The sequence below is a fragment of the Strix uralensis genome, chromosome 11, assembly GCF_047716275.1.
Source record: "Strix uralensis isolate ZFMK-TIS-50842 chromosome 11, bStrUra1, whole genome shotgun sequence".
Classification (NCBI taxonomy): Eukaryota; Metazoa; Chordata; class Aves; order Strigiformes; family Strigidae; genus Strix; species Strix uralensis.
This window is the reverse complement of record NC_133982.1, coordinates 12349492-12367097: the sequence shown is the minus strand read 5'-3', so window position 1 is coordinate 12367097 and position 17606 is coordinate 12349492. Positions and strand designations below refer to the sequence as shown.

The window sequence follows — 17606 nt, the reverse complement described above, 5'->3', positions numbered from 1 at the left end:
GTAAAACCTTCAGACCATCCACCTTGTCTTGTAGGGCAGCTAAAGTCTCTTAAGCAACAGTGACCGGGGTGCCATATTCCACTACCATTCCACAAATGAATTCCCACTGAAGCCAATGGGATCTCACATAAAAAAATCAATGTTGGATGTGTCCCCAGGCAATATGTTTTCCTCAACCATAGGCTACCTTTTTGGTGATGGACATGAGTTCACATTACTGTTGACAATTTTTACATACCTAATTAATTCCCTGAGCTTCCTATTAAAACTTCATGCAGAGTCTAGCCACAGTCTAGAGGTGGCATTTTTGCTGGAGAAAATTCAACCTATTTGATATATGTTCCTATCACTTTTTAATAAAACAGGAACTAATCTTGACATCTGAGTCAACAGGCATTTCATTCAAGAACAGGATAAAGGTGACAGGATTTGATGGAAAGTTGTGGTTTTTCTATACAGTACACGGAGAGCTCGCATGCTAAGACAGCGCCATTGTACAAAAGCAGAGCAAAACTTGCTTCATACTAATCTATACAATAAACTAAACAGAACTCTTTAAGGATAAATGAACATGTAAGACACAGTGATACAATTCTCTATTACTGATGATGATTTAGGCTGTGAATAAAGCCAGAAAGCCTACTGTCTAGGCCCCTAGGATCCTTTGCTCCCAAATAAAAGAGTGCTCTGCATGGGGACTCTCAGGCATTACGCACACAATTGATAGGCTTTTCAAATTTGCTCATAATGACAGCACTTATTCCAGCCAGACACTTACCCATATGCTTAAATTTAAACGTGCTTAAAACCATTTCTATTCAGCAAAGCATGCGATTAATTTTAAGCACGTGTTTAAAAGCTTTGTTGAACTAGGTTTAAATAAGTAGACACTGTGAGCAAGGAGAACAGACAAAAAAGCGACCACAGAGCTGGAGCCAGCCACAGCTAAGCGGAGTCAGGTCTCTGGGACCTGCAGGAATGGGATGCCAGCCCAGCGCAGACTGTCCCCAACACCACCACAGACTCAGTTTTCACACAAATAGCACAATGGTAATGAAAAGTTACAATCTGTTGGTTTAATGTTCTGACCAGCTGCTTTTCAGGCGGTATCGTGGGGTCAGGTTCGAAGGAGTAATAAAGAGGATTCAAAATGCAAGCTTTGCTCCTGTTGGTGTGAATCTTCCCCTCATCTCCACCTGCCCCCTTGTCCCACTTACCCCTTGTCTGCTTGTTCGTTAATGGTTCATCTCTGATTTCAGAGAAGTACATGTTAACTGAAATGTGTTTAAACACTCGGGGTTTAGAGCGTTTTCCCCATGAATCTGAGGAAGACCCCTTTTGACGTTCAGTTATGCTTCAAAGCATGTTTGTGATAATTTTTGTGGCAACATTCCTTCTGGGAAGTCCAGGTGACAGCAGGGCTGAGCCAGGGCCTGGCAGAGTCCTGGGGAACATCCCAAGGAGTGTGGTTAGTTGCTCTGTCAGTCTGTCCTAGGGACACTAAAGGGGCCAGGGACAGACTGGATGCTCTAATATCAAAAGTTGCTCCAGTGTGTAAGAGGCTCTGTCTTTTGCATTTCCTTGCAGGGAACAAAGAGAGGCATAAAATCTTTCACTCAGTTGCTGAAGTCTTCATTGTTGCAAAGATAAAGTAGCTGGATAGGAGCTGGAGCTATTCAGCAATTAACTGACATTTAAAAAAACAATTCTTTTGCAACATTCAGGCAACTCTTTATTATCTAGTTAATGGTAGCACTTACCAAAGCTAATTTTATGTGTAATAAAACTTCATTACTATCCTTTCTTCTGAGAGAAGGGGTGCAGAGGACAATTGGAATAAGAAACATATGGTTTCTTATACTTTATCAGTCATATATATGTATATGATGTATCACAGGTATTTAAAACTTTTCTAAAGCCTTTCTTTTTTTCCCTCTTCTTTTTCTGGCTGTGTAACCGCTGTATTCTTTCATGTCAGAGGTCACCTATCAAATTCTACTCTTCTTTTTTTTTTCTGATCACAAATCAATGATGAGGACAACAGAAGGTTAGATCTTTTTGAAAAATAGCACTGATGTTGCTGTTTGCTTATTAAAGGTCTGCAGAGTCTCTCTCAGGCGGAGACTCCTAAGCAGCACGTTCCAAATCAGCAAACTGGGTGCTTGCTGACCCCCCTGATGTGCTGCAGCTGAGGAAAGATGGATTAACTGTCTGCCCAAGCTGCCCTGCTCCAGCCTTCAGATTCTCGCTGGGTACTGGCAGAGTAGCAGTTGGTGTTAAGATGCAAGGAAAATGAAGGGAGAGCGGGGGCCACTGTCACAGTGAAAGGTGACAAGATGACATCGCTTTTAACTCTTTTTCAATCAAAAGAGTTTTTCGGCTAGCCCATCTCAATTCAAGTGGATCTGGTTTTCTATCAGTCACTGTGATTAGCTTGATAATTGTTGTATTCAGAGAGAAAAAAGTGGACAGATTGATATTTCATATGGTATAGATTCAAAAGCGTAAAACTCAGATTTTATAAAGAAGTCACAGATTTGTAGAGTACGCATATTATTTTCTAACACAAAGAAAGAAGACAGCAACAAACCTGAACCGGCTCTGCATGGTAATCTTTAAAGGGTCTTCCTCAGTGGGAAAATTTCAGTCTCTATCAGATCACTGCATAATTTAGGTGCTTTTCATGGCTGTTCTGCCAGCCTGACCTCACAGTAAACAATGCTATTTTCTGCAGGTGAAGAGCTACAGGCGAATAGCTATAGGTTCATGCTTTAAAAAGTTGTCCATTGTCACTGCTGAGGCTACATCAATTGACACCCACTGAGGATCTGCTTGTATCACTTCTCTGTAGGCTCAAGCAAAAGTAGCTGGACTGTGTGGAAAAGGCACTTATTAAAGTACAAACACTTCTATCACAAAGAAACATCATCTGGAAAGTGCTGGCAAAGTATATTTTGTTCTCTCCTTTTCCTATTTGTTCTAGCAGGACAAGCCAAACTCAGCTGTCACTCGCAATGCTGCAAACAAAACAAGCTGGTATAAATTGACAAAACTCCATCTGGGGTTGAAAGTGCTAATTTACACTGAGTGAGGACCTGAGCCACCAGCTAATTTTACTGGTGTTGCTCAGCTGTAACCCAAAGTAGGATTTTTCTCTGTATCTTTCATTTCTGTTTAAGTTGAACCAATGTTATGAATATGTTTAACAATGAGCACCCCAGGGACAGCTTGGTAAACCAAGCAAGAGAGAGAAGAAAGAAATTATAGATCTGTTTTTCAGACATTACAATGTATGCTCAACGCAGTGATCATGTCTTTATGCATACCATATCCTCACTCTGACAGGGGAATAGACACCTACATTACTGCAAAAGTCAAAGGCACTGAGTGGAGGAACAGTGATTTTAAAAAAATTGTGATTTGGACCCAATTGTTTTCCGTTCTTTGTAATTACTTTAACTTTCAACATCAGCTTTTCTTGTGAGCAATTCAGTAAGCAAATCAATTTCCCCTTTTCCTAGGAGAGACTCTGTCTAGGTTTAACTTTAGAAAAAAACGCTATGCAATGGGGTATTTCAGATGTGTGTTCTTCATCTGAAAGCAGCTTTATTCATTATTTCAGCGGCAGGTATACTCTGTATCTATTTCCATCTAACTTTCCACATACAGGTATATTTACCATATATCTGGTAGTGATATCCTTTAAAAATATAGGAGGGAACTCAAGAACCTCAGCTTTTCACTGTGATATACAGAACTTTCTCCTAATCATGGGATGGCTTAAGATATAAAATATTATGTAGAAACCATTGGAAAGCAATTGCAAACTATTTTAGGCAGGCTTCATTACTATCTCAGCGATCTGCACTGGTGGATTCATGACAACTTTGGTCTCTGTAGTAATTCTAGTAAAATGATACTGCGTGTCTTTGGAATATCTTTGGGAGACACACTTTTTCTGAAAAGCATGTGGCACGTAAAAGCTGTGGGGCAGAACAGCATTGAAGTGTGAAAGCACTCAGCTGGGGCAGCCAGAGGATTGAGTTTCGTGCCAAACTCACCCTGTTGTAGTCTTTTAGACCATGTCGTAGGACTAGATGTTCCTTCATGCTAATTCAGTGCAGTCTTACAGCATTTGCTTTGCCTTAATCACATGCATATGCATATGTAAACTTGGCCTAGGATGTGCTAAATGCTTTTCTAAATATGGATGAACTTCAGAATTGGAGCCTTATCACAGTCATATTCCCACCTTTGTGAAATGTAAGAAGCAGTGGGAGGTGGTTTTCGCTTTGCAGTATCATAAAAATACAATGTTAAAACTGGCTTCGTGCCTATTGTACGGGAAATGATCTGAGAACCTAGCATTTAAAGAGAAGTGGCTGACCTACTGTGAAACATGAATAATGTCCCACATTTCATGCCTTGGTCTGCCCATCAGAATGCCCTCTCTGAGATTTAAGTATTGTTTTTGTATTTCGTCAGTATTTTGAGATGAAAGGTGCTAATGTACCAAACATCATTATTAAATGAAATTCACTGCATAGTTGGAATATCTGAGAGCCTGATGTTATCTGAGACACACTGGGAACTGTGTTACTTCACAAAGTAACTGTATTCCACTTTACAAAGAATCTCAACATTTATATAGCTGAAAGAATGATTTAAAAAATATATTTTTAATTTTAAATTAGACTTTTTAATCAAAGCGGTAGATTGCAGCAGCTACCAAAGCTAAATGAGTGACTCAGTTCCTAGTGAGGATGTTCTTTAAACAGATGAGAAAAGTTTCAGACTGAAAAGTTTATTACAATTATAAATGTCTTCTATAAGTACAAACTAGAAAGGAAGCCTTCTTAGGAATGAGAATTTAAAGTATATTCTTTGCATCAAACGGTGCTGAATTTCTGCTCTTCTTTTTTAGTCCTCTGTTTCTGCTGGACATTTAGAGTCCCTCTAGTAAGTGTGTTTATGAATTTACTCTTGACTGTTTTGGTTTTCTGACTCTCAAAAGGGTCAGTAAATGGTTTTTTTCTGTAAAAGTTTTCCAGTGAGGCAGAGAAAAGAATCTTACTCAATGATCACTAGGGAGATGCACATGGCATGCCAGAGTTGCTGCCGACACTGATGCACACTGATGCTATATAAGGTCTATTTGTCCCTTCAGTTCCATTTCCAGCTATGAAAATTGTAGTAGGTTGGAGGTTTTGTTCACTCTCGGTGATTCCATGCAATTTTACATCACTACAGACTGCACTATCAGTTTATGAATTCAAGCTTTAAAACCCAAGGAGAAGCCTTGATTGTGGAAGTACAGACTCTTGTCATCCTAAATATCTACAGGCATAAGCACATGTTTAAGTCTACAGATTGGCTTTGGGACAGGTGTAGCAGCACAAGCAGCAACATAAGCAAACCAGTGTTCACCCTCTCCAGCTCTGACCAGACCAGTGCCCCTGGAAGTCAACAGAAACCCTGCAGTAAGCTGGTATAGAGAGAGATACAGAAAAAGCCCACAAAAAATAATGAACTTCACTATTCCAAAAATGTGGTCCATATGGCACTACCTATTTGTGTATTTTCTGTTGGCTGACTATTACATACTTCATGACAGATAAGAGCATTAACTGTTCTACCAGTAGAACACATGGAGACCCCACACCACCTCACACACAGAAGTTGCCACTGATTTCCAGCTCTGGACTGGATCCTTCATCTGCCCTTCTGCTTCTTCCTGACTGTTTCATTTGCTTTATTCTTTCCTCCATGTTATCAAGCATCTGTTTGCATACACCAAGAAGAAATTATTGAGCTGTTACTCTGGAATGCCAGGGCTAAAGAACATGAACCCTATTGTACAGTGTATCTTCCTAGTTTATGCAGCTGTTGTGATGATTAATTAGTTAATGCTATGAAATACTTAGAACATGAAGGTACATAGCTATATAAATGCAAGTATCCATTAATTATTGTTATATAATGTCAAGCAGAGGACGAGCCAGCTAACAGAACCAAAACTCTAGTATGTACTTCCAAACATGGAGAAAAATTCACCAGATAAAACCAAATTTTCTATTAGTATCTTTGTTACATCTATTCAAATTTTATCTATGTATGGAACAGTTTTGCAACTGGACCACTGTTTAATAGTGTCTTCTAAATGCTGACTTTAAAAGTGCTATTTTCTTCTGAGCAGAACTTAGCTGATCCAGGTATTTCAACATTTATGACCCTAGCAGTCTCTTTCAAAATCGTAATTGTTAAAACTTTAACGATTTCTATAGTATGCTAATGGAGAGAAGGTGAGCTGGCTAGGCATCTGCTTCTTGATAATAATTATCACAGTAATTAAGTTTTGCCATGGCTGTTAAAAGAAGAATCCAGTTTTGACATTTATAAGAGTGGCATTATGAAAAGCTGAACTCCGAATTATCTCTTTATCATACGACTAAAACAATTACAGATGTTCTATTGATGTATGCTGTGGTCCTCTTCTCAGCACAATAATTATCTTTTAATGAGCCCACATTAATGTAAATTGGATTCATCAGGAAATAAATTTCACAATGAATGTGAGACACTCTACAGGTAACCTTTCATGAAAGCAAAGCAAATACTAATCTTGATCATTTGTGGACTAGAGATTTTCTTTCAGGTTTGAGACAAGTAAAAAAATCCAGGTGGATCACGTTGTTTCCCTGCATTCTAGGCAACTTGAAGGTTTCATGGAAATAAATTGCATTTGTCACTTTTGTAAAATTTGCCTTTGGTAAAGGATGGATAATAATGCACATTTTATCTTGGTTCCTACTTCCATCACACCCTTATTTGCCTCAAAGAGTCATTCGTGCCATGGTACAAATAGCGGGAGTCTCAGTGCCAAAAGCTGCTATTCTTGGGTTATTCCAGCTACAGCGTTCTAGGAATACCTGCTGCCTCGCTGCTTCTGCTAGTACCAGTTCTGCCACATTCTTAAATGACTTGAGTTCTCTGAAAATCAAGCTTCACTGAATAATAAATATCCTGCCTCATATCCACAAAGAAAAGGAAAAGAAAGAACAATTTTCTTTTAATCCTACGAATATATAAAAATATTATATTATGGATATACCATGAGTAATTCTAGTGCTCACAGTCACTTGACAATATTAAACAAGCCAGGGTTAACAAACCATCATAGAGAAAATCAAAATGTGGGTCCCTGCCTAACGACATTCTTCAATCTGTTTTCTGTTTTAATTTCAGTGGAGTTAGAAGATCATCAGTTTGCAAACCAGTCACTTTCAAAGCATTTAAAACTCGGGTTTGAATTATTTCCTGTTGCTCTTAGAAAAACTGATAAGACCAACTGGTAAATATCAAAACTAGTTGTTTAAAGCAAAAAACATTTTTCTGTTCCTGAAGTTGATTTGCTATTAAAACAGTGAGCTGGAGAACAAGGAATGTCCACTGATGGTATCTTTTGATAGTCTGGCTTTTGGTTCAACAGCTGCCTAATGCTGACAACCCAATATATAATATGTCAATTTTGGAAGAGGCTGGATAGTTTTTGCTATAAGTCTTCAACCTAAGACCATAATGAGAAACTAAGCACATGTACAGACAAGAAGGTGTATCTACTGTGATTCACTGGGATGGAACACGATTCTATGCTATTTTTTAAAACTCCTCTGTATTCTTTACCCTAAGGAAAAAAAAAAAAAAAAAGCTACTGAAGGAGAAGACACAGTTAAAGGTAAAGCTGGGTTTGTAACAGAATATGGGAGGGAAGCAACTCCCTAAGGATTCAGCTTGGGGTAGATAAGCCTTTGCTCAGATTGTGAAATGCTGAGTGTCCTGATTGTTCCCACAGTCACTAATAAAGGAAACGGTAAGTAAGATGGGGGACAGGTTGACAGAGGAAATTAATCTTCTCATTAGTTGTGTTCTCCTGTGTCACTGGGCTAAGCATGATACACACAGAGCTGAAATGCAGTCTCTGCCACAAAGAAGTGACTATCTGAGGAGCCGAGGCTGTGATGCAGAGGTGTGAAGACAACCTGCCCTAATGTATGCAAGTTAGTTCCCAAACTTTAGACATCAATAGCACTCTTGAACCTCATATTTAGCCAGAGTCCTGTGTGGGTTCATGCAGCTTATACTAAAATGCCTGCACATCAACCAAGAAATTTTCTGAGTATATGTGTATACCCGGTACTTCACACCAACGGACTGTAGTGCAGACATACATACTTCGTGTCTAAGTCAGGAGGCAACAGATGGCTAAAAACAAAGAGAACAAAAGGGAACAAGGAGACGATCCCAGTCGGTGACAGGCTTACCACTATACTAGATACATAACTGTCATCAAGCTTTTTGTGGGCCTTATCTCTGTGCCAGAAGCAAACAAAAGGTCTATGTATTACTTCGGGTCTATTTTGAGGACTGAAATGTGATTTCACAGGTACACAAGCTCATTTTGGCCTTCCACAGAGAATTATTTTCTCCCACATTAGAATATTTAAAATAATATTCATTCAATTATGGTGACTACATCAGCTATTTTCCCCCTGAATAAAATGGTCCAATGAAATTCATCAGGATATATATATTGAAATGCATGCAAATTGTGTACATACATTTACACTCTCACAGATATGGCAGAAGTCTCCATTAAAAAAACATTCACTTTCTTACTGCAGCATTTGTCTGCAGATTCTAAATGTCAATATTATCCCCAGTGAGAAGAGAAAGGAGGTTGAAAGGTTGGTAGTTTTAGAAAGCTAATTGCCATCCATAAATTGGAGTTATGAACACACCATGCCTTTTGCAGCAGCGAGGCACAGGAACACTGCAATTTTAGGTCTAGCTGCACAACCCAGAATTTACAGAGGCATGCTTTGTATTACCATGATCATCACAGGAAATGAATTCATGTTAATTAGAAGGTACATCAGTAGATTAAAAGAATATTCTTTACAATTTATTAATAATAGACCCTTTGAAATAAAATGGAGAAAAATCCCTGTGTAAAACTGACTTCTACAGATCGTTCCCTGTTTTCATCAAGGACTTGGCCAAGAACATATGAGTGCCCAACACTAGAAGACAAGTTTTAAGTGATTTTTTTTAAGATGTCACAAATAAGAAATAACACTCTATTTGAAGTAGCAGTGATCACCAATTTGACTCCATATGGCATTTTTGTCGCACATCAAAAATGGATGTTAGTCAGAAACTCTCTCCCCCATTTCCAGTGCTAGGAAAAACTGAACACTGAATTTCTTTTGGCAGTAAGACAATATAGTGGATGGAGTATTTCAAAGGTTATACATTAGATTCTCACTGAATGTCACCTGTGACTCTGTGGACAAAACAAAGCCACAGAAATGCACTAGTTTTTATCCAAAATGGGTATGCTATTCCCTTTAAATATATCCCTTTATTAAAACAGTTTCACGAGGATATTTAACTGAAATTAATCTTGGATCTTCAATACTTTCTAATATGTTACTCTTGCTTTATAAGTTTGGCTTTTGGAGTAGGCTGCCAATAAATAAGTGATTTTTTCCACCAGCAGGTTACCTCCTGAAGACAGTTTTCTATGGATGAAGGGAGAAGGGATGTGTTGACAGTCACAGATATCAAGACCATATGCTGCCTAATCTCATCTTGAGCACATACTCTGAACCTCATGAAATCTATGTGATATTTAAATGTATCTACACTACACAACTCCAGATCCATCAGATCTCTTGCTCCATGTTCTTGCTCCACACATATATCCACTTTGCTAGGTGTCCATTTGCCATGACCACTTGCCTAGTGGTTTCAGTGGATTTGCTGAGGTTTTCCTAACTCTGCCTGAGATCAGAGTCCTGATTTATCTTCTGCAACATTATACAAACCAGTTCTAACAAGTTCTACCGTGTCTTACCAAAGTTATTGGGCATTCAGACAAGAATCTGAGCTGAAAAGATGCTGAATTGAAAGCACTACTAATGCAAGCTCTCTGATGTAAAAGATCTTTTTTGTTTTCTTCTTGAAATAAGATTTATATTGTCACTGTGTGTCTGTGCATGCCTGCTTGCCTGTCTGCCATCCTCACTAGGAACTTGTTTTTACCCTCTGGCCAATTTCAACAGCCTTTGGCAGACTGGTAGAATATCCAAAAATACTGCAGTTCTCAGGCTGCAGATAGACAATGAGACAGAAAAGGATGATTTTATTACTGCCCTGAGGAAAAGAACCTTCTTTTTAAGCATCAAAGGATGCATATGGGACTAATCAGTTGGAGGCAAAGGTTTTAAATTTTGTCTCCTGATAATACAATACCTATCACAACAAAGTGCCAGTTCCTGACTGGGGCTGCAAAACACTTCTGTAAATATGAATATCAACATGTCCCTCTTTGTCTGCAGACTAGGAATAGCAGAGGTGTGGTATCATTTAATAAAATGGCCTTTCTATAATTACAGAGGGATCGCTGCTACAAGTGCAGCCCAGACACCAAATCTGTCTTTTGCCTCTACTGAGATTACAAGTGTGACAAGTGTGATTTGGAGAAACACACCATGATGTTACAATTTCATGCTCAGTTTGCCATGCTTACAATCAGGCAACAGGAAAAAAAGCCTTCAACTGGTAAATGGAGTAAATTTGCTATGGAAATCACTGAGAGAAGATAAATATAGAGTCCTACAATGTCATTTTTACAGTCAATTTTCTCTCTGTATCTGAAGTTTATATCAAAAGAAGGGAAATTACATAAATATTTCATCTGGACTGTAATAGTACTAAATTAGGTGCTCTAGAGATGATTTATATAATGTAGATAGGCTGTCAGTGGCAAATATGAGAATTACAGTAACATTGAAACAGAACCCTCCCTAATTCATGTACAGTAGTAAGTGAGAGCTTATGCAACTTTTAAGTAAACATTTTTTACAGATATTTAAAACGGTTTCAGCTGAGCAGTGTGTTGAAACGATACAGTATTTCTTTCCCTTCATATTGAGACTTTCTTTTGAGGAAACCTGGGGTGCTTTAGTATTAAATCTTATATGAAGTTTTTTTGTCTCCATCATTTGAGTGAGGATGCTGAAGCACAATGTAGTAAACAAACTGCCACTGGTCCCACACCATGTCCATGGTTGGAACTGGCTGCTGGGAATCTGGGCCCCAGAGCTGGCCACCTAGCCAGTTCCTCAAAGCAGTTTGCAAGGGGAAGCACAGCTGGCCTTTCCCAGGGATGCACTGGCCTGGGGCACTGTGAGGCCATGCTGATGAGGGAGGTGTTCTCCTGGATACTCTTTCTTACAGCTGTTAACTCACCTAGTGAAAATCAGATCAGCTGCTAAGCTACATAGTCTCCCTTCAGTGGACAGGACTGCAATGTATTCCATCATTATTCAGCAGGAAGAGGAAGGAGCTCTGTTACCTGCAGCCACAGAAGTAGCAGCAGAAAAAGCCCTTCCTACAGGCTCTGACTCACTAAGACATGTTCTTTTACATTCTTAAGTAACATCTAAAACATCTTTCCCCTATTAGCTGATATTGCAGTAGTGGCAGATGTACAATAAATAATACATTATACAACTGTACTTCAAAGGCCTGAATAGTGCAAGTGCAGTATCTTTCTTAGATTCAGTTTATTTAATGCTTTCCATAAAAAGGGTGTATGATATTTATTTATTTATTTTTCAACAGAGTGCTTTGACTGTGTGTTGTTCCAGTTTTCATTCTACTGCTTGGTGACCTGGCTGCTCCAGTGAGTGCAAAGGCCATTTGAGAAATAAAATGGATAGAAATACAGTTATTAATCAGCAGAGCTTACTGAAAATGAGCATGCTGCACAAGGCCAAGCCCCAAGGAAAGGAAAAAAGTCATGACATTTCTAGGAATGCCACTGGGAGCTGTGTGGCAAACCTCTAAATAATGAGATGAGAAGGTAAAATTGATGTGGTTTGGGTGGCCTGAGGGGTTAAAAAAACATAAACCCCTGTTTGAGAGGGAAAACTTCCACAGGACTTAACTGTGCGTTCATGTTTTAAAGGAGTTCTCACAGAACTCCTCTGTTCCCATTCTGTTTTGTCTTCTGCTCAGATCTTTTCTAGAGTAACATCCCACAACAGTGCCATATGCCAGAAGGAACACTAGAAGGCAAAGCCCCAAAGCCTCACAAATGAGCTGCAGGGAGGAGGCACAGCCCAGCTCAAAGTAAACTACTAAAAAGGGACATACCAGGGTCATCAAAGCGCTGTTCACTTCTACCACTGAGAGAGCTGGCAAAGAATTACGCTTCCCAGAGCAGCTAACTGGATTAGATAGGTTGAATCCCTGACGAGGGGCTGCACCTCACATTACAAACTAGTCCATGAAGTGAAATTATACAATGACAGGACATTTAACTCATAAGCAAATAACTTGGGCTACAGCCACCCAATGCATGACTCTAATTTTAGAACCACACCATGCCTTGAGCAAGGCATGCAATTGTTATTGCCATCAGGTGCACATCAGTGCAGTAATTGTTTCTTCAACATCAGTCCCAAGGTGCAATATGTAACCGATGTTGGAACGCAGCCTTTGCATCGCCTGCTGTGAAAGAACATTTCTAAACAACCGGCTGCAATTATAGATGAATAACAATTTCAAATTAACAGCCAACTGACTTTACAAATCTCAGCCCTACAAGACCATCACATATTCAAAAGCTTTTGGAGGTTTATATATATATACACCCATACAAAAATTGATTTCAATATTTAAACAAGTTAATAGGTTCACAACTTTAATGCACAGTAAATTTTCTTTACTGTATCAACTGTACACTGCAGTGGAGATTAAATTAAGAATGTTGTAGCAAAGCATAGACCGCAGTTTATAATAGATTTATAAGTACTGTATGGACATGTTTGTCTTTTCTTTTATTTCCTCGTAAGCGATGTCATTATGGTTGCCATAATTCTTATTTACTCGACTTCTAGGCTGCTGGCAATAACATAAAAATAGATTTTGAGAATTTATGTCATACATGCATCATAAGAAGGCAACAAAAGACCACAGGTGAGATTTATTTAGGTTTAGAGCCAGTGTTCTTCATATTCATTTTCATGCTAACCCTGTCCCCCCAAACAGAAAAATCAGTCGCCTCGCTTCCCAACAGGCTGAGGACCTGCAGTTCCCACCAAGCCGAACGTTGAGCTTAGTTTTGATACAGAAATTGGAAGACAGCACAAATAAATTCCCACAGGAACAGTGTTGTATTCCCAGTACATTCACTCCCAAAACTAAGGAGCTTGTTTCTAATTCAAAATGTAGTGCATGTAACAAGGCATCTCCTTTCAGCTCCACATAGAGGAGTTCACCTAACAGCACCTAGAGAAACCAACACTGATCCCGAGAGGGGATCAACTAAGACATTGCTGAAGTCATTGGAACTGCACCCGTGTGGGATCTGGACACCAGAGTCGAAAGAACAATATTTCAAGTGCCATTTCACAAGAATAATATCACAGGATATTGTTCTACTAGTGAATAAGTCTTGCAAAGATAGAATTTAATTATTACCTCTTTTCAAGCGTGTCTATTTTCAGCGACAGCGTCTGGTTTTGCACTTGGCAGGTGCAAAAACGTCCACTCACAACATGCTAGTGAGTACCACTGGTAACTTTTATCAGTGGTGCAGGTGGGCCCTCTGTAGAGGTCTACAGAACTAGGGTCAGTTGTGCAAGGTACCAGAGGTGCAAAACCTGAACCATCATTCTACCCACTTTTCCTTTCATGAGCACCTTTGCTTGTTGAGTGACAAAGCAGGAAATATTTATTACCTTCATGTTCTGGGATGTTTGCTTTAAGAGGACTTTCCTTCCACCTATTATAAATGTTCATAAATCCAGAGTGAAATATTCAATAAAAAAGGGAAGATTTGCAGTTATAGAGAAGAGCTCAAATAAAGTTCATGGTTTCTAAGTAATGCAGCTTTCAATTACCATACCCTTTTTAAACTGTGAAAGATGTAATGTTAATCAAACATGTAATTTGCAAGTGTTTTTCTTTAGTAAATGTCATGTACAAGTAGATATTTAGGATGTAATGCAAAAAGTAATTGCAGTTGGATAACTTTCCATGGTAATATTTATTTACATTAGAGCAGACATGAGTATTCCTGAAAAAGGAAATGAATATTGTGCATAAAATCCTATCCCCACTGAAGTCAATTCCAAAACTCCCATTGCCTTCCAGGACTAGAAATTCACTTTTTATTTAATTCAGTATGTTAACTAATCCCCTTCCTCCTTCTTATTAAATAAGAGTTAAAAAGGGAGTTAGCATAATGGAACTCTATGGATGAAATGTTCAGACTCTCTCCAAGGCAAAAATACCAACTGTTAATGATGAAAAGTGCCTGAAAACCAGAGGAGTGAAGAAGTCAGACATGAACTCTGAAGGCAGAGGTTCCATTCCAGTAGAGTTTCCATTCCAGGCTCCAGTTTGGTGACTAGGGGTGTATCATGTCACCTTTCAGGGTCCCAGGATCCTTACAGATTCCTAGAACAAGGTTTTCAGAGGAGCTGCTTCTTCTATTCAGGCACCCACATCAGGATTAGAGCACCCAGAAACTTCTGTGGGGTGACTCCAGTCCAGATATCTAAATCGTTGTCATGAGTCAGTCCTGATACACTGCTACAAAGTATAAATGATAATGAATTGTTTTATAAGGTTAAAAGCCAAATTCAATTAAAAAGAATACATTTCTACTTCTAATAAAAGAGTGTTCTTTACCTACACCAGCTAGAAACTAACTGCTTTGTCTAACATGCAGGGGTCAACAGGAGAGTATTTTAAGCTGAAATGTCGACTGACAGCGATGCTTATCAAGAGAATTGGGGAACTGTCAACAAGATGAGGAATTGGATGCACCCAGTACGACAACAATCTTTACATTCATGGGAAGAGGTTTCATAATGGGACATCCTGCACTGTGAACTGCAGACTCTCAAACTGCCCATAGAGGTCAACTCTGTGGCTGAGTTAATAGTTTAAAAGTAACTGTGAAGTCCTAAATAGGGGCTTTCATCAGAAAACAAATGTTCTTTCAGAAATTCTTTGCCAGTGGCACATTTCAAATTTCTGCAACATCCTCTTAGGAAGACTAAAGGCTCTGTTCTGCTTTCTGCAGTTATATACACATATTCCCCAGCATCACCACCTTTGCCCTTCCCATGTATTTTCCTAGAAGACACGTGCAGTTCATTAGCTAGAGAGCAGTCAGTACAAGAGCATCCAGGATGGATGACTGAACCCTGGACGTGGGGGCCAAGGTTCACTTGAGTGCCAGTCCCACATACTGAGGAACAAGGGTTCCTCATCCGGCATACAGTGCATGTGGTGGAATGATGAAACCCCACCTTGACCATATATCTCAAATTGTATTTGTCAAGTAGGAGGCAGCTCCGATACTGCACACACGATGTGGCTGGCTTCCTAGTACGTGTTCTGTGGTTCATGCTGGTATTTTCATATAAATAAACTGAACATATTTTTTTTCTTAACTTACCACGAGCTACAGAATTCATGGCAAGGCAACATTTACACTGAATGCATCAGCCAGCAATTTGCCTCCACTTGTTTATGTTTACAAAGCGTTTTCCACTGTTTCTTTTGCCTGCAAAATTGGTTATTTTATCGAAGAAAGCTATCAGCTTCCTTTAGTACTATCTACCTTAGATAAATATATGTCGTATTTTTCATTTTTTGTTTACTTCTAAGCATCTGAGTCTCTCATTTCCTTCAAAACGTATTCTATAATATTTATATTACTGAAATTGGAAAAACAGGCCTCTAGCTATGTGCGCTATTTTTCTACCCTCTTAAATGTAGCAACTATGTTTGATTTTCTTCAAGTACATGATACTGTGACCAATCAATGAACTGCTACAATGGAAGAAGACTCTGCAGAGAGAGGCAAAGGCTACATGTCCTTGAGGCTCAGGGATGAATGAGTGAGTGACTGACCACAGCGATTACAAAGGAAGCTGAACTCCTCTCAACAGAAAGGGAATCGGAGGGTAGCCTTTGTTCTACATCAACCGGCTGTATCAGCTGAATGGCTCAACCACCTGTGTAACTGCTTTTCCCCGAGTTAATCAAAAGAATGCAAATGTATGTCTTCCTGAGTTAGCCAGACCAGCGTGGGGAGCGTATACCTGGCTCAACTCAACATGGAATATAGAAAATGAACAATGGAGAAGATAACTTTGAAGAGATCAATGGGCTCGAGCTGGTTTCAACCCACATACTCCTTTCCAGCAACTGGGGATGCAGGGCGTCATGGTGGTGAACACACTTACAGAGACCAGTAATTAAATTCATGTTTGTATTGTGATTCAGCTGTATACTGCAATTGCTACACTCCGCTAAGTGTAATTTGTACTTGTACTGTAATTTACGTGCATTGCTGTAGCGCTCTGCTAAATCAAAATGCCATGTAACTTCAAATAAGTAAACTTTGTATTAGGCATTAAACTCCCACGTGGGCAGTATCTGCAAGAACCTGGTCAGCACGTATCAGACTCTGACAAGTACCCCTTTCACCTTGGCAAGATTTATTATCAAATCCTCGCTATCAGGTCAGATTTCATACGCCATTGTTTCAGAACATGGCTGGTAGATTATCTGGCTTCTCTTACATGAGCATACCACTGTCTTCAAATCTTGCTCCTACCTCAGTTGTGGTTATTTCTTTCCCCTTTACTCATCTTCTTTTTGACCCCACATTTGTCATTCTTGCAGAAAACTGGAGAAATGATCTGTCTAGTTTTGGTGACACCAACATCTTACTCCATTTCCACTAAAGCAGAACTCTCCCATCCTTTTTTTTTTTTTTTTTTCTCTTTTTGTAGGTAAAAAAGCTGCTATTTTTTTAATAGCCCGTGCTAGGCATAACTCAGCTTGACTTTATCCAGAACATAATTTGACTTCTAAGACATAGTTTTGTCTGCTGTGCAGTTCATTTTTCTATTCCTTACAGGTCTCTACTTATTTCTACTATCTTTTCCTTTGATAACTAATATGAAATTGGCTCTAGGGTCTCCAGCTACAAGTTTCTGCCTCTTAAGCGTAAGTTGCTGATTCCTGACAGTTTTTTTAGAACCTGGACTTCAGGGCATCTATCATATGAAATATCCTGAGTGTGCCAGGCCAAAAGACATTCCAAATGAATTTCCTTAGGTTTGAATGTTTGCTTTATAGATATGTGATTTTTTTTCTTTTTACTTCCCTTGGATTTAAATGAACCAAACAGTCATTATTCAGCCTGACGTTATTTTCTATGACTGGGTCATTTATTCCATCTTCATTATCTACCAATACTACATCTGAAATAGTATTTTCCTGGTTCAGTAATCTGTTGGCAGGAATATCTACTATTTCAGTAACACTTGTTCTCCAAAATATATCAGAGAAATTAAAGCTTGGAAACGATACAAGTCCTAGACGTATTTCTCTCTGTAGTAACATTTGACAGGCCTCTACATAGAGCCAAGTCAAGTGCTAAACCTGCAAAACAGATTTCTAGCACTACACCACCCAAAACTTTTAGCAGCCTTTCCCGCAGTGATTTT

At 39.0% G+C, this 17606-nt stretch overlaps 1 protein-coding gene across 9 annotated transcripts in view; it reads right to left on the bottom strand.

Annotated features, from left to right (window-relative positions):
• Positions 1-17606, bottom strand: part of MEGF11 (multiple EGF like domains 11) — a 306502-nt gene that overhangs the window by 147946 nt on the left and 140950 nt on the right. The window lies entirely within an intron of this gene.